Source organism: Styela clava, chromosome 15 (genome assembly GCF_964204865.1).
Source record: "Styela clava chromosome 15, kaStyClav1.hap1.2, whole genome shotgun sequence".
NCBI lineage: Eukaryota > Metazoa > Chordata > Ascidiacea > Stolidobranchia > Styelidae > Styela > Styela clava.
This window is the reverse complement of record NC_135264.1, coordinates 7,674,748-7,693,969: the sequence shown is the minus strand read 5'-3', so window position 1 is coordinate 7,693,969 and position 19,222 is coordinate 7,674,748. Positions and strand designations below refer to the sequence as shown.

Sequence of the window (19,222 nt, the reverse complement as noted above, 5' to 3'; positions counted from 1 at the left end):
TTTCGTCGCCGTTTCATTCGATTTTGCTCTGTTTTCCAACAACTGCGAAATACAAATAGCCGAATAGACTACTACTTTATCGCCTACAACCATACCACGTTGAATGCACCCGATCTCGTTCGATCTCGGAAGTTATGCAATGTCGGGCTCGGTTAGTACTTGCATGGGTGACCTGCTGGGAATACCGAGTGTCGTAGGCTTTTCGTCGCCGTTTCATTCGATTTTGCTCTGTTTTCCAACAACTGCGAAATACAAATAGCCGAATAGACTACTACTTTATCGCCTACAACCATACCACGTTGAATGCACTCGATCTCGGAAGTTAAGCAATGTCGGGCTCGGTTAGTACTTGCATGGGTGACCGGCTGGGAATACCGAGTGTCGTAGGCTTTTTGTCTCCGTTTCATTCGATTTTGCTCTGTTTTCCAACAACTGCGAAATACAAATAGCCGAATAGACTACTACTTTATCGCCTACAACCATACCACGTTGAATGCACCCGTTATCGTTCGATCTCGGAAGTTAAGCAATGTCAGGCTCGGTTAGTACTTGCATGGGTGACCGGCTGGGAATACCGAGTGTCGTAGGCTTTTCGTCGCCGTTTGATTCGATTTTGCTCTGTTTTCCAACAACTGCGAAATACAAATAGCCGAATAGACTACTACTTTATCGCCTACAACCATACCACGTTGAATGCACCCGATCTCGTTCGATCTCGGAAGTTGAGCAATGTCTGGCTCGGTTAGTACTTGCATGGGTGACCGGCTGGGAATACCGAGTGTCGTAGGCTTTTCGTCGCCGTTTCATTCGATTTTGCTCTGTTTTCCAACAACTGCGAAATACAAATAGTCGAATAGACTACTACTTTATCGCCTACAACCATACCACGTCGAATGCACCCGATCTCGTTCGATCTCGGAAGTTAAGCAATGTCGGGCTCGGTTAGTACTTGCATGGGTGACCGGCTGGGAATACCGAGTGTCGTAGGCTTTTCGTCGCCGCTTCATTCGATTTTGCTCTGTTTTCCAACAACTGCAAAATACAAATAGCCGAATAGACTACAACTTTATCGCCTACAACCATACCACGTTGAATGCACCCGATCTCGTTCGATCTCGGAAGTTAAGCAATGTCGGGCTCGGTTAGTACTTGCATGGGTGACCGGCTGGGAATACCGAGTGTCGTAGGCTTTTCGTCGCCGTTTCATTCGATTTTGCTCTGTTTTCCAACAACTGCGAAATACAAATAGCCGAATAGACTACTACTTTATTGCCTACAACCATACCACGTTGAATGCACCCGATCTCGTTCGATCTCGGAAGTTAAGCAATGTCGGGCTCGGTTAGTACTTGCATGGGTGACCGGCTGGGAATACCGAGTGTTGTAGGCTTTTTTTTCGTCGCCGTTCCATTCGTTTTTTCTCTGTTTTCTAACAACTGCAAAATACAAATAGCAGAACAGACTACTACTTTATCGACAACAACCATACCACGTTGAATGCACCCGATCTCGTTCGATCTCGGAAGTTAAGCAATGTCGGGCTCGGTTAGTACTTGCATGGGTGACCGGCTGGGAATACCGAGTGTCGTAGGCTTTTCGTCGCCGCTTCATTCGATTTTGCTCTGTTTTCCAACAACTGCAAAATACAAATAGCCGAATAGACTACTACTTTATCGCCTACAACCATACCACGTTGAATGCACCCGATCTCGTTCGATCTCGGAAGTTAAGCAATGTCGGGCTCGGTTAGTACTTGCATGGGTGACCGGCTGGGAATACCGAGTGTCGTAAGCTTTTTGTCGCCGTTTCACTCGATTTTACTCTGTTTTCCAACAACTGCGAAATACAAATAGCCGAATACACTACTACTTTATCGCCTACAACCATACCACGTTGAATGCACCCGTTATCGTTCGATCTCGGAAGTTAAGCAATGTCCGGCTCGGTTAGTACTTGCATGGGTGACCGGCTGGGAATACCGAGTGTCGTAAGCTTTTCGTCGCCGTTTCATTCGATTTTGCTCTGTTTTCCAACAACTGCGAAATACAAATAGCCGAATAGACTACTACTTTATCGCCTACAACCATACCACGTTGAATGCACCCGATCTCGTTCGATCTCGGAAGTTATGCAATGTCGGGCTCGGTGAGTACTTGCATGGGTGACCTGCTGGGAATACCGAGTGTCGTAGGCTTTTCGTCGCCGTTTCATTCGATTTTGCTCTGTTTTCCAACAACTGCGAAATACAAATAGCCGAATAGACTACTACTTTATCGCCTACAACCATACCACGTTGAATGCACTCGATCTCGGAAGTTAAGCAATGTCGGGCTCGGTTAGTACTTGCATGGGTGACCGGCTGGGAATACCGAGTGTCGTAGGCTTTTTGTCGCCGTTTCATTCGATTTTGCTCTGTTTTCCAACAACTGCGAAATACAAATAGCCGAATAGACTACTACTTTATCGCCTACAACCATACCACGTTGAATGCACCCGTTATCGTTCGATCTCGGAAGTTAAGCAATGTCAGGCTCGGTTAGTACTTGCATGGGTGACCGGCTGGGAATACCGAGTGTCGTAGGCTTTTCGTCGCCGTTTCATTCGATTTTGCTCTGTTTTCCAACAACTGCGAAATACAAATAGCCGAATAGACTACTACTTTATCGCCTACAACCATACCACGTTGAATGCACCCGATCTCGTTCGATCTCGGAAGTTGAGCAATGTCTGGCTCGGTTAGTACTTGCATGGGTGACCGGCTGGGAATACCGAGTGTCGTAGGCTTTTCGTCGCCGTTTCATTCGATTTTGCTCTGTTTTCCAACAACTGCGAAATACAAATAGTCGAATAGACTACTACTTTATCGCCTACAACCATACCACGTCGAATGCACCCGATCTCGTTCGATCTCGGAAGTTAAGCAATGTCGGGCTCGGTTAGTACTTGCATGGGTGACCGGCTGGGAATACCGAGTGTCGTAGGCTTTTCGTCGCCGCTTCATTCGATTTTGCTCTGTTTTCCAACAACTGCAAAATACAAATAGCCGAATAGACTACTACTTTATCGCCTACAACCATACCACGTTGAATGCACCCGATCTCGTTCGATCTCGGAAGTTAAGCAATGTCGGGCTCGGTTAGTACTTGCATGGGTGACCGGCTGGGAATACCGAGTGTCGTAGGCTTTTCGTCGCCGTTTCATTCGATTTTGCTCTGTTTTCCAACAACTGCGAAATACAAATAGCCGAATAGACTACTACTTTATTGCCTACAACCATACCACGTTGAATGCACCCGATCTCGTTCGATCTCGGAAGTTAAGCAATGTCGGGCTCTGTTAGTACTTGCATGGGTGACCGGCTGGGAATACCGAGTGTTGTAGGCTTTTTTTTCGTCGCCGTTCCATTCGTTTTTTCTCTGTTTTCTAACAACTGCAAAATACAAATAGCGGAACAGACTACTACTTTATCGACTACAACCATACCACCTTGAATGCACCCGATCTCGTTAGATCTCGGAAGTTAAGCAATGTCGGGCTCGGTTAGTACTTGCATGGGTGACCGGCTGGGAATACCGAGTGTCGTAGGCTTTTCGTCGCCGCTTCATTCGATTTTGCTCTGTTTTCCAACAACTGCAAAATACAAATAGCCGAATAGACTACTACTTTATCGCCTACAACCATACCACGTTGAATGCACCCGATCTCGTTCGATCTCGGAAGTTAAGCAATGTCGGGCTCGGTTAGTACTTGCATGGGTGACCGGCTGGGAATACCGAGTGTCGTAGGCTTTTCGTCGCCGTTTCATTCGATTTTGCTCTGTTTTCCAACAACTGCGAAATACAAATAGCCGAATAGACTACTACTTTATCGCCTACAACCATACCACGTTGAATGCACCCGATCTCGTTCGATCTCGGAAGTTGAGCAATGTCGGGCTCGGTTAGTACTTGCATGGGTGACCGGCTGGGAATACCGAGTGTCGCAGGCTTTTCGTCGCCGTTTCATTCGATTTTGCTCTGTTTTCCAACAACTGCTAAATACAAATAGCCGAATAGACTACTACTTTATCGCCTACAACCATACCACGTTGAATGCACCCGATCTCGTTCGATCTCGGAAGTTAAGCAATGTCGGGCTCGGTTAGTACTTGCATGGGTGACCGGCTGGGAATACCGAGTGTCGTAGGCTTTTCGTTGCCGTTTCATTCGATTTTGCTCTGTTTTCCAACAACTGCGAAATACAAATAGCCGAATAGACTACTACTTTATCGCCTACAACCATACCACGTTGAATGCACCCGATCTCGTTCGATCTCGGAAGTTAAGCAATGTCGGGCTCGGTTAGTACTTGCATGGGTGACCGGCTGGGAATACCGAGTGTCGTAGGCTTTTTGTCGCCGTTTAACTCGATTTTGCTCTGTTTTCCAACAACTGCGAAATACAAATAGCCGAATACACTACTACTTTATCGCCTACAACCATACCACGTTGAATGCACCCGTTATCGTTCGATCTCGGAAGTTAAGCAATGTCGGGCTCGGTTAGTACTTGCATGGGTGACCGGCTGGGAATAACGAGTGTCGTAGGCTTTTCGTCGCCGTTTCATTCGATTTTGCTCTGTTTTCCAACAACTGCGAAATACAAATAGCCGAATAGACTACTACTTTATCGCCTACAACCATACCACGTTGAATGCACCCGATCTCGTTCGATCTCGGAAGTTAAGCAATGTCGGGCTCGGTTAGTACTTGCATGGGTGACCTGCTGGGAATACCGAGTGTCGTAGGCTTTTCGTCGCCGTTTCATTCGATTTTGCTCTGTTTTCCAACAACTGCGAAATACAAATAGCCGAATAGACTACTACTTTATCGCCTACAACCATACCACGTTGAATGCACCCGATCTCGTTCGATCTCGGAAGTTAAGCAATGTCGGGCTCGGTTAGTACTTGCATGGGTGACCTGCTGGGAATACCGAGTGTCGTAGGCTTTTCGTCGCCGTTTCATTCGATTTTGCTCTGTTTTTCAACAACTGCGAAATACAAATAGCCGAATAGACTACTACTTTATCGCCTACAACCATACCACGTTGAATGCACTCGATCTCGGAAGTTAAGCAATGTCGGGCTCGGTTAGTACTTGCATGGGTGACCGGCTGGGAATACCGAGTGTCGTAGGCTTTTTGTCGCCGTTTCATTCGATTTTGCTCTGTTTTCCAACAACTGCGAAATACAAATAGCCGAATAGACTACTACTTTATCGCCTACAACCATGCCACGTTGAATGCACCCGTTATCGTTCGATCTCGGAAGTTAAGCAATGTCAGGCTCGGTTAGTACTTGCATGGGTGACCGGCTGGGAATACCGAGTGTCGTGGGCTTTTCGTCGCCGTTTCATTCGATTTTGCCCTGTTTTCCAACAACTGCGAAATACAAATAGCCGAATAGACTACTACTTTATCGCCTACAACCATACCACGTTGAATGCACCCGATCTCGTTCGATCTCGGAAGTTAAGCAATGTCGGGCTCGGTTAGTACTTGCATGGGTGACCGGCTGAGAATACCGAGTGTCGTAGGCTTTTCGTCGCCGTTTCATTCGATTTTGCTCTGTTTTCCAACAACTGCGAAATACAAATAGCCGAATAGACTACTACTTTATCGCCTACAACCATACCACGTTGAATGCACCCGATCTCGTTCGATCTCGGAAGTTAAGCAATGTCGGGCTCGGTTAGTACTTGCATGGGTGACCGGCTGGGAATACCGAGTGTCGTAGGCTTTTCGTCGCTGTTTCATTCGATTTTGCTCTGTTTTCCAACAACTGCGAAATACAAATAGCCGAATAGACTACTACTTTATCGCCTACAACCATACCACGTTGAATGCACCCGTTATCGTTCGATCTCGGAAGTTAAGCAATGTCCGGCTCGGTTAGTACTTGCATGGGTGACCGGCTGGGAATACCGAGTGTCGTAAGCTTTTCGTCGCCGTTTCATTCGATTTTGCTCTGTTTTCCAACAACTGCGAAATACAAATAGCCGAATAGACTACTACTTTATCGCCTACAACCATACCACGTTGAATGCACCCGATCTCGTTCGATCTCGGAAGTTATGCAATGTCGGGCTCGGTGAGTACTTGCATGGGTGACCTGCTGGGAATACCGAGTGTCGTAGGCTTTTCGTCGCCGTTTCATTCGATTTTGCTCTGTTTTCCAACAACTGCGAAATACAAATAGCCGAATAGACTACTACTTTATCGCCTACAACCATACCACGTTGAATGCACTCGATCTCGGAAGTTAAGCAATGTCGGGCTCGGTTAGTACTTGCATGGGTGACCGGCTGGGAATACCGAGTGTCGTAGGCTTTTTGTCGCCGTTTCATTCGATTTTGCTCTGTTTTCCAACAACTGCGAAATACAAATAGCCGAATAGACTACTACTTTATTGCCTACAACCATACCACGTTGAATGCACCCGTTATCGTTCGATCTCGGAAGTTAAGCAATGTCAGGCTCGGTTAGTACTTGCATGGGTGACCGGCTGGGAATACCGAGTGTCGTAGGCTTTTCGTCGCCGTTTCATTCGATTTTGCTCTGTTTTCCAACAACTGCGAAATACAAATAGCCGAATAGACTACTACTTTATCGCCTACAACCATACCACGTTGAATGCACCCGATCTCGTTCGATCTCGGAAGTTGAGCAATGTCTGGCTCGGTTAGTACTTGCATGGGTGACCGGCTGGGAATACCGAGTGTCGTAGGCTTTTCGTCGCCGTTTCATTCGATTTTGCTCTGTTTTCCAACAACTGCGAAATACAAATAGTCGAATAGACTACTACTTTATCGCCTACAACCATACCACGTCGAATGCACCCGATCTCGTTCGATCTCGGAAGTTAAGCAATGTCGGGCTCGGTTAGTACTTGCATGGGTGACCGGCTGGGAATACCGAGTGTCGTAGGCTTTTCGTCGCCGCTTCATTCGATTTTGCTCTGTTTTCCAACAACTGCAAAATACAAATAGCCGAATAGACTACTACTTTATCGCCTACAACCATACCACGTTGAATGCACCCGATCTCGTTCGATCTCGGAAGTTAAGCAATGTCGGGCTCGGTTAGTACTTGCATGGGTGACCGGCTGGGAATACCGAGTGTCGTAGGCTTTTCGTCGCCGTTTCATTCGATTTTGCTCTGTTTTCCAACAACTGCGAAATACAAATAGCCGAATAGACTACTACTTTATTGCCTACAACCATACCACGTTGAATGCACCCGATCTCGTTCGATCTCGGAAGTTAAGCAATGTCGGGCTCGGTTAGTACTTGCATGGGTGACCGGCTGGGAATACCGAGTGTTGTAGGCTTTTTTTTCGTCGCCGTTCCATTCGTTTTTTCTCTGTTTTCTAACAACTGCAAAATACAAATAGCAGAACAGACTACTACTTTATCGACTACAACCATACCACCTTGAATGCACCCGATCTCGTTAGATCTCGGAAGTTAAGCAATGTCGGGCTCGGTTAGTACTTGCATGGGTGACCGGCTGGGAATACCGAGTGTCGTAGGCTTTTCGTCGCCGCTTCATTCGATTTTGCTCTGTTTTCCAACAACTGCAAAATACAAATAGCCGAATAGACTACTACTTTATCGCCTACAACCATACCACGTTGAGTGCACCCGATCTCGTTCGATCTCGGAAGTTAAGCAATGTCGGGCTCGGTTAGTACTTGCATGGGTGACCGGCTGGGAATACCGAGTGTCGTAGGCTTTTCGTCGCCGTTTCATTCGATTTTGCTCTGTTTTCCAACAACTGCGAAATACAAATAGCCGAATAGACTACTACTTTATCGCCTACAACCATACCACGTTGAATGCACCCGATCTCGTTCGATCTCGGAAGTTGAGCAATGTCGGGCTCGGTTAGTACTTGCATGGGTGACCGGCTGGGAATACCGAGTGTCGTAGGCTTTTCGTCGCCGTTTCATTCGATTTTGCTCTGTTTTCCAACAACTGCTAAATACAAATAGCCGAATAGACTACTACTTTATCGCCTACAACCATACCACGTTGAATGCACCCGATCTCGTTCGATCTCGGAAGTTAAGCAATGTCGGGCTCGGTTAGTACTTGCATGGGTGACCGGCTGGGAATACCGAGTGTCGTAGGCTTTTCGTTGCCGTTTCATTCGATTTTGCTCTGTTTTCCAACAACTGCGAAATACAAATAGCCGAATAGACTACTACTTTATCGCCTACAACCATACCACGTTGAATGCACCCGATCTCGTTCGATCTCGGAAGTTAAGCAATGTCGGGCTCGGTTAGTACTTGCATGGGTGATCGGCTGGGAATACCGAGTGTCGTAGGCTTTTTGTCGCCGTTTAACTCGATTTTGCTCTGTTTTCCAACAACTGCGAAATACAAATAGCCGAATACACTACTACTTTATCGCCTACAACCATACCACGTTGAATGCACCCGTTATCGTTCGATCTCGGAAGTTAAGCAATGTCGGGCTCGGTTAGTACTTGCATGGGTGACCGGCTGGGAATAACGAGTGTCGTAGGCTTTTCGTCGCCGTTTCATTCGATTTTGCTCTGTTTTCCAACAACTGCGAAATACAAATAGCCGAATAGACTACTACTTTATCGCCTACAACCATACCACGTTGAATGCACCCGATCTCGTTCGATCTCGGAAGTTAAGCAATGTCGGGCTCGGTTAGTACTTGCATGGGTGACCTGCTGGGAATACCGAGTGTCGTAGGCTTTTCGTCGCCGTTTCATTCGATTTTGCTCTGTTTTTCAACAACTGCGAAATACAAATAGCCGAATAGACTACTACTTTATCGCCTACAACCATACCACGTTGAATGCACTCGATCTCGGAAGTTAAGCAATGTCGGGCTCGGTTAGTACTTGCATGGGTGACCGGCTGGGAATACCGAGTGTCGTAGGCTTTTTGTCGCCGTTTCATTCGATTTTGCCCTGTTTTCCAACAACTGCGAAATACAAATAGCCGAATAGACTACTACTTTATCGCCTACAACCATACCACGTTGAATGCACCCGATCTCGTTCGATCTCGGAAGTTAAGCAATGTCGGGCTCGGTTAGTACTTGCATGGGTGACCGGCTGAGAATACCGAGTGTCGTAGGCTTTTCGTCGCCGTTTCATTCGATTTTGCTCTGTTTTCCAACAACTGCGAAATACAAATAGCCGAATAGACTACTACTTTATCGCCTACAACCATACCACGTTGAATGCACCCGATCTCGTTCGATCTCGGAAGTTAAGCAATGTCGGGCTCGGTTAGTACTTGCATGGGTGACCGGCTGGGAATACCGAGTGTCGTAGGCTTTTCGTCGCTGTTTCATTCGATTTTGCTCTGTTTTCCAACAACTGCGAAATACAAATAGCCGAATAGACTACTACTTTATCGCCTACAACCATACCACGTCGAATGCACCCGATCTCGTTTGATCTCGGAAGTTAAGCAATGTCGGGCTCGGTTAGTACTTGCATGGGTGACCGGCTGGGAATACCGAGTGTCGTAGGCTTTTCGTCGCCGCTTCATTCGATTTTGCTCTGTTTTCCAACAACTGCAAAATACAAATAGCCGAATAGACTACTACTTTATCGCCAACAACCATACCACGTTGAATGCACCCGATCTCGTTCGATCTCGGAAGTTAAGCAATGTCGGGCTCGGTTAGTACTTGCATGGGTGACCGGCTGGGAATACCGAGTGTCGTAGGCTTTTCGTCGCCGTTTCATTCGATTTTGCTCTGTTTTCCAACAACTGCGAAATACAAATAGCCGAATAGACTACTACTTTATTGCCTACAACCATACCACGTTGAATGCACCCGATCTCGTTCGATCTCGGAAGTTAAGCAATGTCGGGCTCGGTTAGTACTTGCATGGGTGACCGGCCGGGAATACCGAGTGTCGTAGGCTTTTTTTTCGTCGCCGTTCCATTCGTTTTTTCTCTGTTTTCTAACAACTGCAAAATACAAATAGCAGAACAGACTACTACTTTATCGACTACAACCATACCACGTTGAATGCACCCGATCTCGTTCGATCTCGGAAGTTAAGCAATGTCGAGCTCGGTTAGTACTTGCATGGGTGACCGGCTGGGAATACCGAGTGTCGTAGGCTTTTTGTCGCCGTTTCACTCGATTTTGCTCTGTTTTCCAACAACTTCGAAATACAAATAGCCGAATACACTACTACTTTATCGCCTACAACCATACCACGTTGAATGCACCCGTTATCTTTCGATCTCGGAAGTTAAGCAATGTCGGGCTCGGTTAGTACTTGCATGGGTGACCGGCTGGGAATACCGAGTGTCGTAGGCTTTTCGTCGCCGTTTCATTCGATTTTGCTCTGTTTTCCAACAACTGCGAAATACAAATAGCCGAATAGACTACTACTTAATCGCCTACAACCATACCACGTTGAATGCACCCGATCTCGTTCGATCTCGGAAGTTAAGCAATGTCGGGCTCGGTTAGTACTTGCATGGGTGACCTGCTGGGAATACCGAGTGTCGTAGGCTTTTCGTCGCCGTTTCATTCGATTTTGCTCTGTTTTTCAACAACTGCGAAATACAAATAGCCGAATAGACTACTACTTTATCGCCTACAACCATACCACGTTGAATGCACTCGATCTCGGAAGTTAAGCAATGTCGGGCTCGGTTAGTACTTGCATGGGTGACCGGCTGGGAATACCGAGTGTCGTAGGCTTTTAGTCGCCGTTTCATTCGATTTTGCTCTGTTTTCCAACAACTGCGAAATACAAATAGCCGAATAGACTACTACTTTATCGCCTACAACCATACCACGTTGAATGCACCCGTTATCGTTCGATCTCGGAAGTTAAGCAATGTCAGGCTCGGTTAGTACTTGCATGGGTGACCGGCATGGAATACCGAGTGTCGTAGCCTTTTCGTCGCCGTTTCATTCGATTTTGCTCTGTTTTCCAACAACTGCGAAATACAAATAGCCGAATAGACTACTACTTTATCGCCTACAACCATACCACGTTGAATGCACCCGATCTCGTTCGATCTCGGAAGTTAAGCAATGTCGGGCTCGGTTAGTACTTGCATGGGTGACCGGCTGGGAATACCGAGTGTCGTAGGCTTTTCGTCGCCGTTTCATTCGATTTTGCTCTGTTTTCCAACAACTGCAAAATACAAATAGCCGAATAGACTACTACTTTATCGCCTACAACCATACCACGTCGAATGCACCCGATCTCGTTCGATCTCGGAAGTTAAGCAATGTCGGGCTCGGTTAGTACTTGCATGGGTGACCGGCTGGGAATACCGAGTGTCGTAGGCTTTTCGTCGCCGCTTCATTCGATTTTGCTCTGTTTTCCAACAACTGCAAAATACAAATAGCCGAATAGACTACTACTTTATCGCCTACAACCATACCACGTTGAATGCACCCGATCTCGTTCGATCTCGGAAGTTAAGCAATGTCGGGCTCGGTTAGTACTTGCATGGGTGACCAGCTGGGAATACCGAGTGTCGTAGGCTTTTCGTCGCCGTTTCATTCGATTTTGCTCTGTTTTCCAACAACTGCGAAATACAAATAGCCGAATAGACTACTACTTTATTGCCTACAACCATACCACGTTGAATGCACCCGATCTCGTTCGATCTCGGAAGTTAAGCAATGTCGGGCTCGGTTAGTACTTGCATGGGTGACCGGCTGGGAATACCGAGTGTCGTAGGCTTTTCGTCGCCGTTTCATTCGATTTTGCTCTGTTTTCCAACAACTGCGAAATACAAATAGCCGAAAAGACTACTACTTTATCGCCTACAACCATACCACGTTGAATGCACCCGATCTCGTTCGATCTCAGAAGTTAAGCAATGTCGGGCTCGGTTAGTACTTGCATGGGTGACCGGCTGGGAATACCGAGTGTCGTAGGCTTTTTGTCGCCGTTTCACTCGATTTTGCTCTGTTTTCCAACAACTTCGAAATACAAATAACCGAATACACTACTACTTTATCGCCTACAACCATACCACGTTGAATGCACCCGTTATCTTTCGATCTCGGAAGTTAAGCAATGTCGGGCTCGGTTAGTACTTGCATGGGTGACCGGCTGGGAATACCGAGTGTCGTAGGCTTTTCGTCGCCGTTGCATTCGATTTTGCTCTGTTTTCCAACAACTGCGAAATACAAATAGCCGAATAGACTACTACTTTATCGCCTACAACCATACCACGATGAATGCACCCGATCTCGTTCGATCTTGGAAGTTAAGCAATGTCGGGCTCGGTTAGTACTTGCATGGGTGACCTGCTGGGAATACCGAGTGTCGTAGGCTTTTCGTCGCCGTTTCATTCGATTTTGCTCTGTTTTTCAACAACTGCGAAATACAAATAGCCGAATAGACTACTACTTTATCGCCTACAACCATACCACGTTGAATGCACTCGATCTCGGAAGTTAAGCAATGTCGGGCTCGGTTAGTACTTGCATGGGTGACCGGCTGGGAATACCGAGTGTCGTAGGCTTTTCGTCGCCGTTTCATTCGATTTTGCTCTGTTTTTCAACAACTGCGAAATACAAATAGCCGAATTGACTACTACTTTATCGCCTACAACCATACCACGTTGAATGCACTCGATCTCGGAAGTTAAGCAATGTCGGGCTCGGTTAGTACTTGCATGGGTGACCGGCTGGGAATACCGAGTGTCGTAGGCTTTTAGTCGCCGTTTCATTCGATTTTGCTCTGTTTTCCAACAACTGCGAAATACAAATAGCCGAATAGACTACTACTTTATCGCCTACAACCATACCACGTTGAATGCACCCGTTATCGTTCGATCTCGGAAGTTAAGCAATGTCAGGCTCGGTTAGTACTTGCATGGGTGACCGGCATGGAATACCGAGTGTCGTAGCCTTTTCGTCGCCGTTTCATTCGATTTGCTCTGTTTTCCAACAACTGCAAAATACAAATAGCCGAATAGACTACTACTTTATCGCCTACAACTATACCACGTTGAATGCACCCGATCTCGTTCGATCTCGGAAGTTAAGCAATGTCGGGCTCGGTTAGTACTTGCATGGGTGACCGGCTGGGAATACCGAGTGTCGTAGGCTTTTCGTCGCCGTTTCATTCGATTTTGCTCTGTTTTCCAACAACTGCGAAATACAAATAGCCGAATAGACTACTACTTTATCGCCTACAACCATACCACGTCGAATGCACCCGATCTCGTTCGATCTCGGAAGTTAAGCAATGTCGGGCTCGGTTAGTACTTGCATGGGTGACCGGCTGGGAATACCGAGTGTCGTAGGCTTTTCGTCGCCGCTTCATTCGATTTTACTCTGTTTTCCAACAACTGCAAAATACAAATAGCCGAATAGACTACTACTTTATCGCCTACAACCATACCACGTTGAATGCACCCGATCTCGTTCGATCTCGAAAGTTAAGCAATGTCGGGCTCGGTTAGTACTTGCATGGGTGACCAGCTGGGAATACCGAGTGTCGTAGGCTTTTCGTCGCCGTTTCATTCGATTTTGCTCTGTTTTCCAACAACTGCGAAATACAAATAGCCGAATAGACTACTACTTTATTGCCTACAACCATACCACGTTGAATGCACCCGATCTCGTTCGATCTCGGAAGTTAAGCAATGTCGGGCTCGGTTAGTACTTGCATGGGTGACCGGCCGGGAATACCGAGTGTCGTAGGCTTTTTTTTCGTCGCCGTTCCATTCGTTTTTTCTCTGTTTTCTAACAACTGCAAAATACAAATAGCAGAACAGACTACAACTTTATCGACTACAACCATACCACGTTGAATGCACCCGATCTCGTTCGATCTCGGAAGTTAAGCAATGTCGGGCTCGGTTAGTACTTGCATGGGTGACCGGCTGGGAATACCGAGTGTCGTAGGCTTTTTGTCGCCGTTTCATTTGATTTTGCTCTGTTTTCCAACAACTGCGAAATACAAATAGCCGAATAGACTACTACTTTATCGCCTACAACCATACCACGTTGAATGCACCCGATCTTGTTCGATCTCGAAAGTTAAGCAATGTCGGGCTCGGTTAGTACTTGCATGGGTGACCGGCTGGGAATACCGAGTGTCGTAGGCTTTTCGTCGCCGTTTCATTCGATTTTGCTCTGTTTTCCAACAACTGCGAAATACAAATAGCCGAATAGACTACTACTTTATCGCCTACAACCATACCACGTTGAATGCACCCGATCTCGTTCGATCTCGGAAGTTAAGCAATGTCGGGCTCGGTTAGTACTTGCATGGGTGACCGGCTGAGAATACCGAGTGTCGTAGGCTTTTTGTCGCCGTTTCACTCGATTTTGCTCTGTTTTCCAACAACTGCGAAATACAAATAGCCGAATAGACTACTACTTTATCGCCTACAACCATACCACGTTGAATGCACCCGATCTCGTTTGATCTCGGAAGTTTAGCAATGTCGGGCTCGGTTAGTACTTGCATGGGTGACCGGCTGGGAATACCGAGTGTCGTAGGCTTTTCGTCGCCGTTTCATTCGATTTTGCTCTGTTTTCCAACAACTGCGAAATACAAATAGCCGAATAGACTACTACTTTATCGCCTACAACCATACCACGTTGAATGCACCCGATCTCGTTCGATCTCGGAAGTTAAGCAATGTCGGGCTCGGTTAGTACTTGCATGGGTGACCGGCTGGGAATACCGAGTGTCGTAGGCTTTTCGTCGCCGTTTCATTCGATTTTGCTCTGTTTTCCAACAACTGCGAAATACAAATAGCCGAATAAACTACTACTTTATCGCCTACAACCATACCACGTTGAATGCACCCGATCTCGTTTGATCTCGGAAGTTAAGCAATGTCGGGCTCGGTTAGTACTTGCATGGGTGACAGGCTGGGAATACCGAGTGTCGTAGGCTTTTTGTCGCCGTTTCATTCGATTTTGCTCTGTTTTCCAACAACTGCGAAATACAAATAGCCGAATAGACTACTACTTTATCGCCTACAACCATACCACGTTGAATGCACCCGATCTCGTTCGATCTCGAAAGTTAAGCAATGTCGGGCTCGGTTAGTACTTGCATGGGTGACCGGCTGGGAATACCGAGTGTCGTAGGCTTTTTGTCGCCGTTTCATTTGATTTTGCTCTGTTTTCCAACAACTGCGAAATACAAATAGCCGAATAGACTACTACTTTATCGCCTACAACCATACCACGTTGAATGCACCCGATCTCGTTCGATCTCGAAAGTTAAGCAATGTCGGGCTCGGTTAGTACTTGCATGGGTGACCGGCTGGGAATACCGAGTGTCGTAGGCTTTTCGTCGCCGTTTCATTCGATTTTGCTCTGTTTTCCAACAACTGCGAAATACAAATAGCCGAATAGACTACTACTTTATCGCCTACAACCATACCACGTTGAAAGCACCCGATCTCGTTCGATCTCGGAAGTTAAGCAATGTCGGGCTCGGTTAGTACTTGCATGGGTGACCGGCTGAGAATACCGAGTGTCGTAGGCTTTTTGTCGCCGTTTCACTCGATTTTGCTCTGTTTTCCAACAACTGCGAAATACAAATAGCCGAATAGACTACTACTTTATCGCCTACAACCATACCACGTTGAATGCATCCGATCTCGTTTGATCTCGGAAGTTTAGCAATGTCGGGCTCGGTTAGTACTTGCATGGGTGACCGGCTGGGAATACCGAGTGTCGTAGGCTTTTCGTCGCCGTTTCATTCGATTTTGCTCTGTTTTCCAACAACTGCGAAATACAAATAGCCGAATAGACTACTACTTTATCGCCTACAACCATACCACGTTGAATGCACCCGATCTCGTTCGATCTCGGAAGTTAAGCAATGTCGGGCTCGGTTAGTACTTGCATGGGTGACCGGCTGGGAATACCGAGTGTCGTAGGCTTTTCGTCGCCGTTTCATTCGATTTTGCTCTGTTTTCCAACAACTGCGAAATACAAATAGCCGAATAAACTACTACTTTATCGCCTACAACCATACCACGTTGAATGCACCCGATCTCGTTTGATCTCGGAAGTTAAGCAATGTCGGGCTCGGTTAGTACTTGCATGGGTGACAGGCTGGGAATACCGAGTGTCGTAGGCTTTTTGTCGCCGTTTCATTCGATTTTGCTCTGTTTTCCAACAACTGCGAAATACAAATAGCCGAATAGACTACTACTTTATCGCCTACAACCATACCACGTTGAATGCACCCGATCTCGTTCGATCTCGAAAGTTAAGCAATGTCGGGCTCGGTTAGTACTTGCATGGGTGACCGCCTGGGAATACCGAGTGTCGTAGGCTTTTCGTCGCCGTTTCATTCGATTTTGCTCTGTTTTCCAACAACTGCGAAATACAAATAGCCGAATAAACTACTACTTTATCGCCTACAACTATACCACGTTGAATGCACCCGATCTCGTTCGATCTCGGAAGTTGGGCAATGTCGGGCTCGGTTAGTACTTGCATGGGTGACCGGCTGGGAATACCGAGTGTCGTAGGCTTTTCGTCGCCGTTTCATTCGATTTTGCTCTGTTTTCCAACAACTGCGAAATACAAATAGCCGAATAGACTACTACTTTATCGCCTACAACCATACCACGTCGAATGCACCCGATCTCGTTCGATCTCGGAAGTTAAGCAATGTCGGGCTCGGTTAGTACTTGCATGGGTGACCGGCTGGGAATACCGAGTGTCGTAGGCTTTTCGTCGCCGCTTCATTCGATTTTACTCTGTTTTCCAACAACTGCAAAATACAAATAGCCGAATAGACTACTACTTTATCGCCTACAACCATACCTCGTTGAATGCACCCGATCTCGTTCGATCTCGAAAGTTAAGCAATGTCGGGCTCGGTTAGTACTTGCATGGGTGACCAGCTGGGAATACCGAGTGTCGTAGGCTTTTCGTCGCCGTTTCATTCGATTTTGCTCTGTTTTCCAACAACTGCGAAATACAAATAGCCGAATAGACTACTACTTTATTGCCTACAACCATACCACGTTGAATGCACCCGATCTCGTTCGATCTCGGAAGTTAAGCAATGTCGGGCTCGGTTAGTACTTGCATGGGTGACCGGCCGGGAATACCGAGTGTCGTAGGCTTTTTTTTCGTCGCCGTTCCATTCGTTTTTTCTCTGTTTTCTAACAACTGCAAAATACAAATAGCAGAACAGACTACTACTTTATCGACTACAACCATACCACGTTGAATGCACCCGATCTCGTTCGATCTCGGAAGTTAAGCAATGTCGGGCTCGGTTAGTACTTGCATGGGTGACCGGCTGGGAATACCGAGTGTCGTAGGCTTTTCGTCGCCGCTTCATTCGATTTTGCTCTGTTTTCCAACAACTGCAAAATACAAATAGCCGAATAGACTACTACTTTATCGCTTACAACCATACCACGTTGAATGCACCCGATCTCGTTCGATCTCGGAAGTTTAGCAATGTCGGGCTCGGTTAGTACTTGCATGGGTGACCGGCTGGGAATACCGAGTGTCGTAGGCTTTTCGTCGCCGTTTCATTCGATTTTGCTCTGTTTTCCAACAACTGCGAAATACAAATAGCCGAATAGACTACTACTTTATCGCCTACAACCATACCACGTTGAATGCACCCGATCTCGTTCGATCTCGGAAGTTAAGCAATGTCGGGCTCGGTTAGTACTTGCATGGGTGACCGGCTGGGAATACCGAGTGTCGTAGGCTTTTCGTCGCCGTTTCATTCGATTTTGCTCTGTTTTCCAACAACTGCGAAATACAAATAGCCGAATAAACTACTACTTTATCGCCTACAACCATACCACGTTGAAGGCACCCGATCTCGTTCAATCTCGGAAGTTAAGCAATGTCGGGCTCGGTTAGTACTTGCATGGGTGACAGGCTGGGAATACCGAGTGTCGTAGGCTTTTTGTCGCCGTTTCATTTGATTTTGCTCTGTTTTCCAACAACTGCAAAATACAAATAGCCGAATAGACTACTACTTTATCGCCTACAACCATACCACGTTGAATGCACCCGATCTCGTTCGATCTCGAAAGTTAAGCAATGTCGGGCTCGGTTAGTACTTGCATGGGTGACCGGCTGGGAATACCGAGTGTCGTAGGCTTTTCGTCGCCGTTTCATTCGATTTTGCTCTGTTTTCCAACAACTGCGAAATACAAATAGCCGAATAGACTACTACTTTATCGCCTACAACCATACCACGTTGAATGCACCCGATCTCGTTCGATCTCGGAAGTTAAGCAATGTCGGGCTCGGTTAGTACTTGCATGGGTGACCGGCTGAGAATACCGAGTGTCGTAGGCTTTTTGTCGCCGTTTCACTCGATTTTGCTCTGTTTTCCAACAACTGCGAAATACAAATAGCCGAATAGACTACTACTTTATCGCCTACAACCATACTACGTTGAATGCACCCGATCTCGTTTGATCTCGGAAGTTAAGCAATGTCGGGCTCGGTTAGTACTTGCATGGGTGACAGGCTGGGAATACCGAGTGTCGTAGGCTTTTTGTCGCCGTTTCATTCGATTTTGCTCTGTTTTCCAACAACTGCGAAATACAAATAGCCGAATAGACTACTACTTTATCGCCTACAACCATACCACGTTGAATGCACCCGATCTCGTTCGATCTCGAAAGTTAAGCAATGTCGGGCTCGGTTAGTACTTGCATGGGTGACCGGCTGGGAATACCGAGTGTCGTAGGCTTTTCGTCGCCGTTTCATTCGATTTTGCTCTGTTTTCCAACAACTGCGAAATACAAATAGCCGAATAGACTTCTACTTTATCGCCTACAACCATACCACGTTGAATGCACCCGATCTCGTTCGATCTCGGAAGTTAAGCAATGTCGGGCTCGGTTAGTACTTGCATGGGTGACCGGCTGGGAATACCGAGTGTCGTAGGCTTTTTGTCGCCGTTTCACTCGATTTTGCTCTGTTTTCCAACAACTGCGAAATAAAAATAGCCGAATACACTACTACTTTATCGCCTACAACCATACCACGTTGAATGCACCCGTTACCTTTCGATCTCGGAAGTTAAGCAATGTCGGGCTCGGTTAGTACTTGCATGGGTGACCGGCTGGGAATACCGAGTGTCGTAGGCTTTTCGTCGCCGTTTCATTCGATTTTGCTCTGTTTTCCAACAACTGCGAAATACAAATAGCCGAATAAACTACTACTTTA

At 46.7% G+C, this 19,222-nt stretch overlaps 67 non-coding genes and 29 pseudogenes across 67 annotated transcripts; all 96 read left to right on the top strand.

The window, feature by feature from the left end:
- Window positions 1-81: 81 nt before the first annotated feature.
- On the top strand, window positions 82-200 carry LOC144415997 (5S ribosomal RNA). The gene has a single exon (XR_013471891.1). It is a non-coding gene; the product is annotated as a 5S ribosomal RNA (ribosomal RNA).
- Window positions 201-281: 81 nt separating this feature from the next.
- Window positions 282-390, top strand: LOC144412353 (5S ribosomal RNA; annotated as a pseudogene).
- Window positions 391-471: 81 nt separating this feature from the next.
- LOC144412051 (5S ribosomal RNA) lies at window positions 472-590 on the top strand (annotated as a pseudogene).
- An 81-nt stretch (window positions 591-671) lies between these two features.
- On the top strand, window positions 672-790 carry LOC144417743 (5S ribosomal RNA; annotated as a pseudogene).
- An 81-nt stretch (window positions 791-871) lies between these two features.
- On the top strand, window positions 872-990 carry LOC144415465 (5S ribosomal RNA). The gene has a single exon (XR_013471357.1). It is a non-coding gene; the product is annotated as a 5S ribosomal RNA (ribosomal RNA).
- An 81-nt stretch (window positions 991-1,071) lies between these two features.
- LOC144413587 (5S ribosomal RNA) lies at window positions 1,072-1,190 on the top strand. Its single transcript, XR_013469479.1, has one exon. It is a non-coding gene; the product is annotated as a 5S ribosomal RNA (ribosomal RNA).
- An 81-nt stretch (window positions 1,191-1,271) lies between these two features.
- LOC144414124 (5S ribosomal RNA) lies at window positions 1,272-1,390 on the top strand. The gene has a single exon (XR_013470015.1). It is a non-coding gene; the product is annotated as a 5S ribosomal RNA (ribosomal RNA).
- An 85-nt stretch (window positions 1,391-1,475) lies between these two features.
- On the top strand, window positions 1,476-1,594 carry LOC144416604 (5S ribosomal RNA). Its single transcript, XR_013472497.1, has one exon. It is a non-coding gene; the product is annotated as a 5S ribosomal RNA (ribosomal RNA).
- Window positions 1,595-1,675: 81 nt separating this feature from the next.
- On the top strand, window positions 1,676-1,794 carry LOC144415617 (5S ribosomal RNA). Its single transcript, XR_013471509.1, has one exon. It is a non-coding gene; the product is annotated as a 5S ribosomal RNA (ribosomal RNA).
- An 81-nt stretch (window positions 1,795-1,875) lies between these two features.
- LOC144412855 (5S ribosomal RNA) lies at window positions 1,876-1,994 on the top strand (annotated as a pseudogene).
- Window positions 1,995-2,075: 81 nt separating this feature from the next.
- Window positions 2,076-2,194, top strand: LOC144417028 (5S ribosomal RNA). Its single transcript, XR_013472920.1, has one exon. It is a non-coding gene; the product is annotated as a 5S ribosomal RNA (ribosomal RNA).
- Window positions 2,195-2,275: 81 nt separating this feature from the next.
- LOC144412352 (5S ribosomal RNA) lies at window positions 2,276-2,384 on the top strand (annotated as a pseudogene).
- Window positions 2,385-2,465: 81 nt separating this feature from the next.
- Window positions 2,466-2,584, top strand: LOC144412050 (5S ribosomal RNA; annotated as a pseudogene).
- An 81-nt stretch (window positions 2,585-2,665) lies between these two features.
- LOC144417742 (5S ribosomal RNA) lies at window positions 2,666-2,784 on the top strand (annotated as a pseudogene).
- An 81-nt stretch (window positions 2,785-2,865) lies between these two features.
- On the top strand, window positions 2,866-2,984 carry LOC144415463 (5S ribosomal RNA). Its single transcript, XR_013471355.1, has one exon. It is a non-coding gene; the product is annotated as a 5S ribosomal RNA (ribosomal RNA).
- An 81-nt stretch (window positions 2,985-3,065) lies between these two features.
- LOC144413576 (5S ribosomal RNA) lies at window positions 3,066-3,184 on the top strand. The gene has a single exon (XR_013469478.1). It is a non-coding gene; the product is annotated as a 5S ribosomal RNA (ribosomal RNA).
- An 81-nt stretch (window positions 3,185-3,265) lies between these two features.
- On the top strand, window positions 3,266-3,384 carry LOC144414843 (5S ribosomal RNA). Its single transcript, XR_013470733.1, has one exon. It is a non-coding gene; the product is annotated as a 5S ribosomal RNA (ribosomal RNA).
- An 85-nt stretch (window positions 3,385-3,469) lies between these two features.
- On the top strand, window positions 3,470-3,588 carry LOC144416526 (5S ribosomal RNA). The gene has a single exon (XR_013472419.1). It is a non-coding gene; the product is annotated as a 5S ribosomal RNA (ribosomal RNA).
- Window positions 3,589-3,669: 81 nt separating this feature from the next.
- Window positions 3,670-3,788, top strand: LOC144413565 (5S ribosomal RNA). Its single transcript, XR_013469475.1, has one exon. It is a non-coding gene; the product is annotated as a 5S ribosomal RNA (ribosomal RNA).
- Window positions 3,789-3,869: 81 nt separating this feature from the next.
- LOC144417459 (5S ribosomal RNA) lies at window positions 3,870-3,988 on the top strand (annotated as a pseudogene).
- An 81-nt stretch (window positions 3,989-4,069) lies between these two features.
- Window positions 4,070-4,188, top strand: LOC144413555 (5S ribosomal RNA). The gene has a single exon (XR_013469470.1). It is a non-coding gene; the product is annotated as a 5S ribosomal RNA (ribosomal RNA).
- Window positions 4,189-4,269: 81 nt separating this feature from the next.
- Window positions 4,270-4,388, top strand: LOC144413543 (5S ribosomal RNA). Its single transcript, XR_013469468.1, has one exon. It is a non-coding gene; the product is annotated as a 5S ribosomal RNA (ribosomal RNA).
- Window positions 4,389-4,469: 81 nt separating this feature from the next.
- Window positions 4,470-4,588, top strand: LOC144418309 (5S ribosomal RNA; annotated as a pseudogene).
- An 81-nt stretch (window positions 4,589-4,669) lies between these two features.
- LOC144414578 (5S ribosomal RNA) lies at window positions 4,670-4,788 on the top strand. Its single transcript, XR_013470468.1, has one exon. It is a non-coding gene; the product is annotated as a 5S ribosomal RNA (ribosomal RNA).
- An 81-nt stretch (window positions 4,789-4,869) lies between these two features.
- LOC144414566 (5S ribosomal RNA) lies at window positions 4,870-4,988 on the top strand. Its single transcript, XR_013470456.1, has one exon. It is a non-coding gene; the product is annotated as a 5S ribosomal RNA (ribosomal RNA).
- An 81-nt stretch (window positions 4,989-5,069) lies between these two features.
- Window positions 5,070-5,178, top strand: LOC144412351 (5S ribosomal RNA; annotated as a pseudogene).
- An 81-nt stretch (window positions 5,179-5,259) lies between these two features.
- Window positions 5,260-5,378, top strand: LOC144412691 (5S ribosomal RNA; annotated as a pseudogene).
- Window positions 5,379-5,459: 81 nt separating this feature from the next.
- LOC144414513 (5S ribosomal RNA) lies at window positions 5,460-5,578 on the top strand. The gene has a single exon (XR_013470403.1). It is a non-coding gene; the product is annotated as a 5S ribosomal RNA (ribosomal RNA).
- An 81-nt stretch (window positions 5,579-5,659) lies between these two features.
- On the top strand, window positions 5,660-5,778 carry LOC144413532 (5S ribosomal RNA). The gene has a single exon (XR_013469467.1). It is a non-coding gene; the product is annotated as a 5S ribosomal RNA (ribosomal RNA).
- Window positions 5,779-5,859: 81 nt separating this feature from the next.
- On the top strand, window positions 5,860-5,978 carry LOC144412854 (5S ribosomal RNA; annotated as a pseudogene).
- An 81-nt stretch (window positions 5,979-6,059) lies between these two features.
- LOC144417027 (5S ribosomal RNA) lies at window positions 6,060-6,178 on the top strand. Its single transcript, XR_013472919.1, has one exon. It is a non-coding gene; the product is annotated as a 5S ribosomal RNA (ribosomal RNA).
- An 81-nt stretch (window positions 6,179-6,259) lies between these two features.
- On the top strand, window positions 6,260-6,368 carry LOC144412350 (5S ribosomal RNA; annotated as a pseudogene).
- Window positions 6,369-6,449: 81 nt separating this feature from the next.
- Window positions 6,450-6,568, top strand: LOC144412049 (5S ribosomal RNA; annotated as a pseudogene).
- An 81-nt stretch (window positions 6,569-6,649) lies between these two features.
- LOC144417741 (5S ribosomal RNA) lies at window positions 6,650-6,768 on the top strand (annotated as a pseudogene).
- An 81-nt stretch (window positions 6,769-6,849) lies between these two features.
- On the top strand, window positions 6,850-6,968 carry LOC144415462 (5S ribosomal RNA). The gene has a single exon (XR_013471354.1). It is a non-coding gene; the product is annotated as a 5S ribosomal RNA (ribosomal RNA).
- An 81-nt stretch (window positions 6,969-7,049) lies between these two features.
- Window positions 7,050-7,168, top strand: LOC144413521 (5S ribosomal RNA). The gene has a single exon (XR_013469466.1). It is a non-coding gene; the product is annotated as a 5S ribosomal RNA (ribosomal RNA).
- Window positions 7,169-7,249: 81 nt separating this feature from the next.
- Window positions 7,250-7,368, top strand: LOC144414012 (5S ribosomal RNA). Its single transcript, XR_013469902.1, has one exon. It is a non-coding gene; the product is annotated as a 5S ribosomal RNA (ribosomal RNA).
- Window positions 7,369-7,453: 85 nt separating this feature from the next.
- LOC144416525 (5S ribosomal RNA) lies at window positions 7,454-7,572 on the top strand. The gene has a single exon (XR_013472418.1). It is a non-coding gene; the product is annotated as a 5S ribosomal RNA (ribosomal RNA).
- Window positions 7,573-7,653: 81 nt separating this feature from the next.
- Window positions 7,654-7,772, top strand: LOC144414893 (5S ribosomal RNA). The gene has a single exon (XR_013470784.1). It is a non-coding gene; the product is annotated as a 5S ribosomal RNA (ribosomal RNA).
- Window positions 7,773-7,853: 81 nt separating this feature from the next.
- Window positions 7,854-7,972, top strand: LOC144416233 (5S ribosomal RNA). Its single transcript, XR_013472127.1, has one exon. It is a non-coding gene; the product is annotated as a 5S ribosomal RNA (ribosomal RNA).
- An 81-nt stretch (window positions 7,973-8,053) lies between these two features.
- On the top strand, window positions 8,054-8,172 carry LOC144413510 (5S ribosomal RNA). The gene has a single exon (XR_013469465.1). It is a non-coding gene; the product is annotated as a 5S ribosomal RNA (ribosomal RNA).
- An 81-nt stretch (window positions 8,173-8,253) lies between these two features.
- Window positions 8,254-8,372, top strand: LOC144415366 (5S ribosomal RNA). Its single transcript, XR_013471258.1, has one exon. It is a non-coding gene; the product is annotated as a 5S ribosomal RNA (ribosomal RNA).
- Window positions 8,373-8,453: 81 nt separating this feature from the next.
- Window positions 8,454-8,572, top strand: LOC144418308 (5S ribosomal RNA; annotated as a pseudogene).
- An 81-nt stretch (window positions 8,573-8,653) lies between these two features.
- Window positions 8,654-8,772, top strand: LOC144414555 (5S ribosomal RNA). The gene has a single exon (XR_013470445.1). It is a non-coding gene; the product is annotated as a 5S ribosomal RNA (ribosomal RNA).
- Window positions 8,773-8,853: 81 nt separating this feature from the next.
- On the top strand, window positions 8,854-8,962 carry LOC144412349 (5S ribosomal RNA; annotated as a pseudogene).
- Window positions 8,963-9,043: 81 nt separating this feature from the next.
- Window positions 9,044-9,162, top strand: LOC144414512 (5S ribosomal RNA). Its single transcript, XR_013470402.1, has one exon. It is a non-coding gene; the product is annotated as a 5S ribosomal RNA (ribosomal RNA).
- An 81-nt stretch (window positions 9,163-9,243) lies between these two features.
- Window positions 9,244-9,362, top strand: LOC144413499 (5S ribosomal RNA). Its single transcript, XR_013469464.1, has one exon. It is a non-coding gene; the product is annotated as a 5S ribosomal RNA (ribosomal RNA).
- Window positions 9,363-9,443: 81 nt separating this feature from the next.
- Window positions 9,444-9,562, top strand: LOC144415825 (5S ribosomal RNA). The gene has a single exon (XR_013471719.1). It is a non-coding gene; the product is annotated as a 5S ribosomal RNA (ribosomal RNA).
- Window positions 9,563-9,643: 81 nt separating this feature from the next.
- On the top strand, window positions 9,644-9,762 carry LOC144415031 (5S ribosomal RNA). The gene has a single exon (XR_013470923.1). It is a non-coding gene; the product is annotated as a 5S ribosomal RNA (ribosomal RNA).
- Window positions 9,763-9,843: 81 nt separating this feature from the next.
- On the top strand, window positions 9,844-9,962 carry LOC144414628 (5S ribosomal RNA). The gene has a single exon (XR_013470517.1). It is a non-coding gene; the product is annotated as a 5S ribosomal RNA (ribosomal RNA).
- An 85-nt stretch (window positions 9,963-10,047) lies between these two features.
- On the top strand, window positions 10,048-10,166 carry LOC144417241 (5S ribosomal RNA). Its single transcript, XR_013473134.1, has one exon. It is a non-coding gene; the product is annotated as a 5S ribosomal RNA (ribosomal RNA).
- An 81-nt stretch (window positions 10,167-10,247) lies between these two features.
- Window positions 10,248-10,366, top strand: LOC144418188 (5S ribosomal RNA; annotated as a pseudogene).
- Window positions 10,367-10,447: 81 nt separating this feature from the next.
- LOC144414544 (5S ribosomal RNA) lies at window positions 10,448-10,566 on the top strand. The gene has a single exon (XR_013470434.1). It is a non-coding gene; the product is annotated as a 5S ribosomal RNA (ribosomal RNA).
- An 81-nt stretch (window positions 10,567-10,647) lies between these two features.
- Window positions 10,648-10,756, top strand: LOC144412348 (5S ribosomal RNA; annotated as a pseudogene).
- Window positions 10,757-10,837: 81 nt separating this feature from the next.
- LOC144413044 (5S ribosomal RNA) lies at window positions 10,838-10,956 on the top strand (annotated as a pseudogene).
- Window positions 10,957-11,037: 81 nt separating this feature from the next.
- On the top strand, window positions 11,038-11,156 carry LOC144413488 (5S ribosomal RNA). Its single transcript, XR_013469463.1, has one exon. It is a non-coding gene; the product is annotated as a 5S ribosomal RNA (ribosomal RNA).
- Window positions 11,157-11,237: 81 nt separating this feature from the next.
- On the top strand, window positions 11,238-11,356 carry LOC144415461 (5S ribosomal RNA). Its single transcript, XR_013471353.1, has one exon. It is a non-coding gene; the product is annotated as a 5S ribosomal RNA (ribosomal RNA).
- An 81-nt stretch (window positions 11,357-11,437) lies between these two features.
- Window positions 11,438-11,556, top strand: LOC144415225 (5S ribosomal RNA). The gene has a single exon (XR_013471117.1). It is a non-coding gene; the product is annotated as a 5S ribosomal RNA (ribosomal RNA).
- An 81-nt stretch (window positions 11,557-11,637) lies between these two features.
- LOC144413476 (5S ribosomal RNA) lies at window positions 11,638-11,756 on the top strand. Its single transcript, XR_013469462.1, has one exon. It is a non-coding gene; the product is annotated as a 5S ribosomal RNA (ribosomal RNA).
- An 81-nt stretch (window positions 11,757-11,837) lies between these two features.
- LOC144416003 (5S ribosomal RNA) lies at window positions 11,838-11,956 on the top strand. Its single transcript, XR_013471897.1, has one exon. It is a non-coding gene; the product is annotated as a 5S ribosomal RNA (ribosomal RNA).
- An 81-nt stretch (window positions 11,957-12,037) lies between these two features.
- LOC144418187 (5S ribosomal RNA) lies at window positions 12,038-12,156 on the top strand (annotated as a pseudogene).
- An 81-nt stretch (window positions 12,157-12,237) lies between these two features.
- Window positions 12,238-12,356, top strand: LOC144416787 (5S ribosomal RNA). Its single transcript, XR_013472680.1, has one exon. It is a non-coding gene; the product is annotated as a 5S ribosomal RNA (ribosomal RNA).
- An 81-nt stretch (window positions 12,357-12,437) lies between these two features.
- On the top strand, window positions 12,438-12,546 carry LOC144412347 (5S ribosomal RNA; annotated as a pseudogene).
- Window positions 12,547-12,627: 81 nt separating this feature from the next.
- LOC144412346 (5S ribosomal RNA) lies at window positions 12,628-12,736 on the top strand (annotated as a pseudogene).
- Window positions 12,737-12,817: 81 nt separating this feature from the next.
- LOC144413043 (5S ribosomal RNA) lies at window positions 12,818-12,936 on the top strand (annotated as a pseudogene).
- Window positions 12,937-13,016: 80 nt separating this feature from the next.
- Window positions 13,017-13,135, top strand: LOC144414758 (5S ribosomal RNA). Its single transcript, XR_013470648.1, has one exon. It is a non-coding gene; the product is annotated as a 5S ribosomal RNA (ribosomal RNA).
- An 81-nt stretch (window positions 13,136-13,216) lies between these two features.
- LOC144415460 (5S ribosomal RNA) lies at window positions 13,217-13,335 on the top strand. Its single transcript, XR_013471352.1, has one exon. It is a non-coding gene; the product is annotated as a 5S ribosomal RNA (ribosomal RNA).
- Window positions 13,336-13,416: 81 nt separating this feature from the next.
- LOC144415095 (5S ribosomal RNA) lies at window positions 13,417-13,535 on the top strand. Its single transcript, XR_013470987.1, has one exon. It is a non-coding gene; the product is annotated as a 5S ribosomal RNA (ribosomal RNA).
- Window positions 13,536-13,616: 81 nt separating this feature from the next.
- Window positions 13,617-13,735, top strand: LOC144414627 (5S ribosomal RNA). Its single transcript, XR_013470516.1, has one exon. It is a non-coding gene; the product is annotated as a 5S ribosomal RNA (ribosomal RNA).
- Window positions 13,736-13,820: 85 nt separating this feature from the next.
- LOC144415264 (5S ribosomal RNA) lies at window positions 13,821-13,939 on the top strand. Its single transcript, XR_013471156.1, has one exon. It is a non-coding gene; the product is annotated as a 5S ribosomal RNA (ribosomal RNA).
- An 81-nt stretch (window positions 13,940-14,020) lies between these two features.
- LOC144417040 (5S ribosomal RNA) lies at window positions 14,021-14,139 on the top strand. Its single transcript, XR_013472932.1, has one exon. It is a non-coding gene; the product is annotated as a 5S ribosomal RNA (ribosomal RNA).
- An 81-nt stretch (window positions 14,140-14,220) lies between these two features.
- LOC144414511 (5S ribosomal RNA) lies at window positions 14,221-14,339 on the top strand. The gene has a single exon (XR_013470401.1). It is a non-coding gene; the product is annotated as a 5S ribosomal RNA (ribosomal RNA).
- Window positions 14,340-14,420: 81 nt separating this feature from the next.
- On the top strand, window positions 14,421-14,539 carry LOC144416683 (5S ribosomal RNA). The gene has a single exon (XR_013472576.1). It is a non-coding gene; the product is annotated as a 5S ribosomal RNA (ribosomal RNA).
- Window positions 14,540-14,620: 81 nt separating this feature from the next.
- LOC144413465 (5S ribosomal RNA) lies at window positions 14,621-14,739 on the top strand. The gene has a single exon (XR_013469461.1). It is a non-coding gene; the product is annotated as a 5S ribosomal RNA (ribosomal RNA).
- An 81-nt stretch (window positions 14,740-14,820) lies between these two features.
- On the top strand, window positions 14,821-14,939 carry LOC144417122 (5S ribosomal RNA). Its single transcript, XR_013473015.1, has one exon. It is a non-coding gene; the product is annotated as a 5S ribosomal RNA (ribosomal RNA).
- Window positions 14,940-15,020: 81 nt separating this feature from the next.
- LOC144415379 (5S ribosomal RNA) lies at window positions 15,021-15,139 on the top strand. The gene has a single exon (XR_013471271.1). It is a non-coding gene; the product is annotated as a 5S ribosomal RNA (ribosomal RNA).
- Window positions 15,140-15,220: 81 nt separating this feature from the next.
- On the top strand, window positions 15,221-15,339 carry LOC144415378 (5S ribosomal RNA). The gene has a single exon (XR_013471270.1). It is a non-coding gene; the product is annotated as a 5S ribosomal RNA (ribosomal RNA).
- An 81-nt stretch (window positions 15,340-15,420) lies between these two features.
- Window positions 15,421-15,539, top strand: LOC144415526 (5S ribosomal RNA). The gene has a single exon (XR_013471418.1). It is a non-coding gene; the product is annotated as a 5S ribosomal RNA (ribosomal RNA).
- Window positions 15,540-15,620: 81 nt separating this feature from the next.
- On the top strand, window positions 15,621-15,739 carry LOC144417511 (5S ribosomal RNA; annotated as a pseudogene).
- Window positions 15,740-15,820: 81 nt separating this feature from the next.
- Window positions 15,821-15,939, top strand: LOC144413454 (5S ribosomal RNA). The gene has a single exon (XR_013469460.1). It is a non-coding gene; the product is annotated as a 5S ribosomal RNA (ribosomal RNA).
- Window positions 15,940-16,020: 81 nt separating this feature from the next.
- Window positions 16,021-16,139, top strand: LOC144417121 (5S ribosomal RNA). The gene has a single exon (XR_013473014.1). It is a non-coding gene; the product is annotated as a 5S ribosomal RNA (ribosomal RNA).
- Window positions 16,140-16,220: 81 nt separating this feature from the next.
- On the top strand, window positions 16,221-16,339 carry LOC144414413 (5S ribosomal RNA). The gene has a single exon (XR_013470303.1). It is a non-coding gene; the product is annotated as a 5S ribosomal RNA (ribosomal RNA).
- An 81-nt stretch (window positions 16,340-16,420) lies between these two features.
- Window positions 16,421-16,539, top strand: LOC144418025 (5S ribosomal RNA; annotated as a pseudogene).
- Window positions 16,540-16,620: 81 nt separating this feature from the next.
- On the top strand, window positions 16,621-16,739 carry LOC144415459 (5S ribosomal RNA). The gene has a single exon (XR_013471351.1). It is a non-coding gene; the product is annotated as a 5S ribosomal RNA (ribosomal RNA).
- Window positions 16,740-16,820: 81 nt separating this feature from the next.
- LOC144415725 (5S ribosomal RNA) lies at window positions 16,821-16,939 on the top strand. The gene has a single exon (XR_013471618.1). It is a non-coding gene; the product is annotated as a 5S ribosomal RNA (ribosomal RNA).
- An 81-nt stretch (window positions 16,940-17,020) lies between these two features.
- Window positions 17,021-17,139, top strand: LOC144414626 (5S ribosomal RNA). Its single transcript, XR_013470515.1, has one exon. It is a non-coding gene; the product is annotated as a 5S ribosomal RNA (ribosomal RNA).
- Window positions 17,140-17,224: 85 nt separating this feature from the next.
- On the top strand, window positions 17,225-17,343 carry LOC144415263 (5S ribosomal RNA). The gene has a single exon (XR_013471155.1). It is a non-coding gene; the product is annotated as a 5S ribosomal RNA (ribosomal RNA).
- An 81-nt stretch (window positions 17,344-17,424) lies between these two features.
- Window positions 17,425-17,543, top strand: LOC144416950 (5S ribosomal RNA). Its single transcript, XR_013472842.1, has one exon. It is a non-coding gene; the product is annotated as a 5S ribosomal RNA (ribosomal RNA).
- An 81-nt stretch (window positions 17,544-17,624) lies between these two features.
- LOC144413443 (5S ribosomal RNA) lies at window positions 17,625-17,743 on the top strand. The gene has a single exon (XR_013469459.1). It is a non-coding gene; the product is annotated as a 5S ribosomal RNA (ribosomal RNA).
- An 81-nt stretch (window positions 17,744-17,824) lies between these two features.
- On the top strand, window positions 17,825-17,943 carry LOC144418237 (5S ribosomal RNA; annotated as a pseudogene).
- An 81-nt stretch (window positions 17,944-18,024) lies between these two features.
- LOC144415377 (5S ribosomal RNA) lies at window positions 18,025-18,143 on the top strand. Its single transcript, XR_013471269.1, has one exon. It is a non-coding gene; the product is annotated as a 5S ribosomal RNA (ribosomal RNA).
- Window positions 18,144-18,224: 81 nt separating this feature from the next.
- LOC144414510 (5S ribosomal RNA) lies at window positions 18,225-18,343 on the top strand. The gene has a single exon (XR_013470400.1). It is a non-coding gene; the product is annotated as a 5S ribosomal RNA (ribosomal RNA).
- Window positions 18,344-18,424: 81 nt separating this feature from the next.
- On the top strand, window positions 18,425-18,543 carry LOC144417676 (5S ribosomal RNA; annotated as a pseudogene).
- Window positions 18,544-18,624: 81 nt separating this feature from the next.
- Window positions 18,625-18,743, top strand: LOC144415376 (5S ribosomal RNA). The gene has a single exon (XR_013471268.1). It is a non-coding gene; the product is annotated as a 5S ribosomal RNA (ribosomal RNA).
- Window positions 18,744-18,824: 81 nt separating this feature from the next.
- Window positions 18,825-18,943, top strand: LOC144413431 (5S ribosomal RNA). The gene has a single exon (XR_013469457.1). It is a non-coding gene; the product is annotated as a 5S ribosomal RNA (ribosomal RNA).
- Window positions 18,944-19,024: 81 nt separating this feature from the next.
- On the top strand, window positions 19,025-19,143 carry LOC144417811 (5S ribosomal RNA; annotated as a pseudogene).
- Window positions 19,144-19,222: the final 79 nt, after the last annotated feature.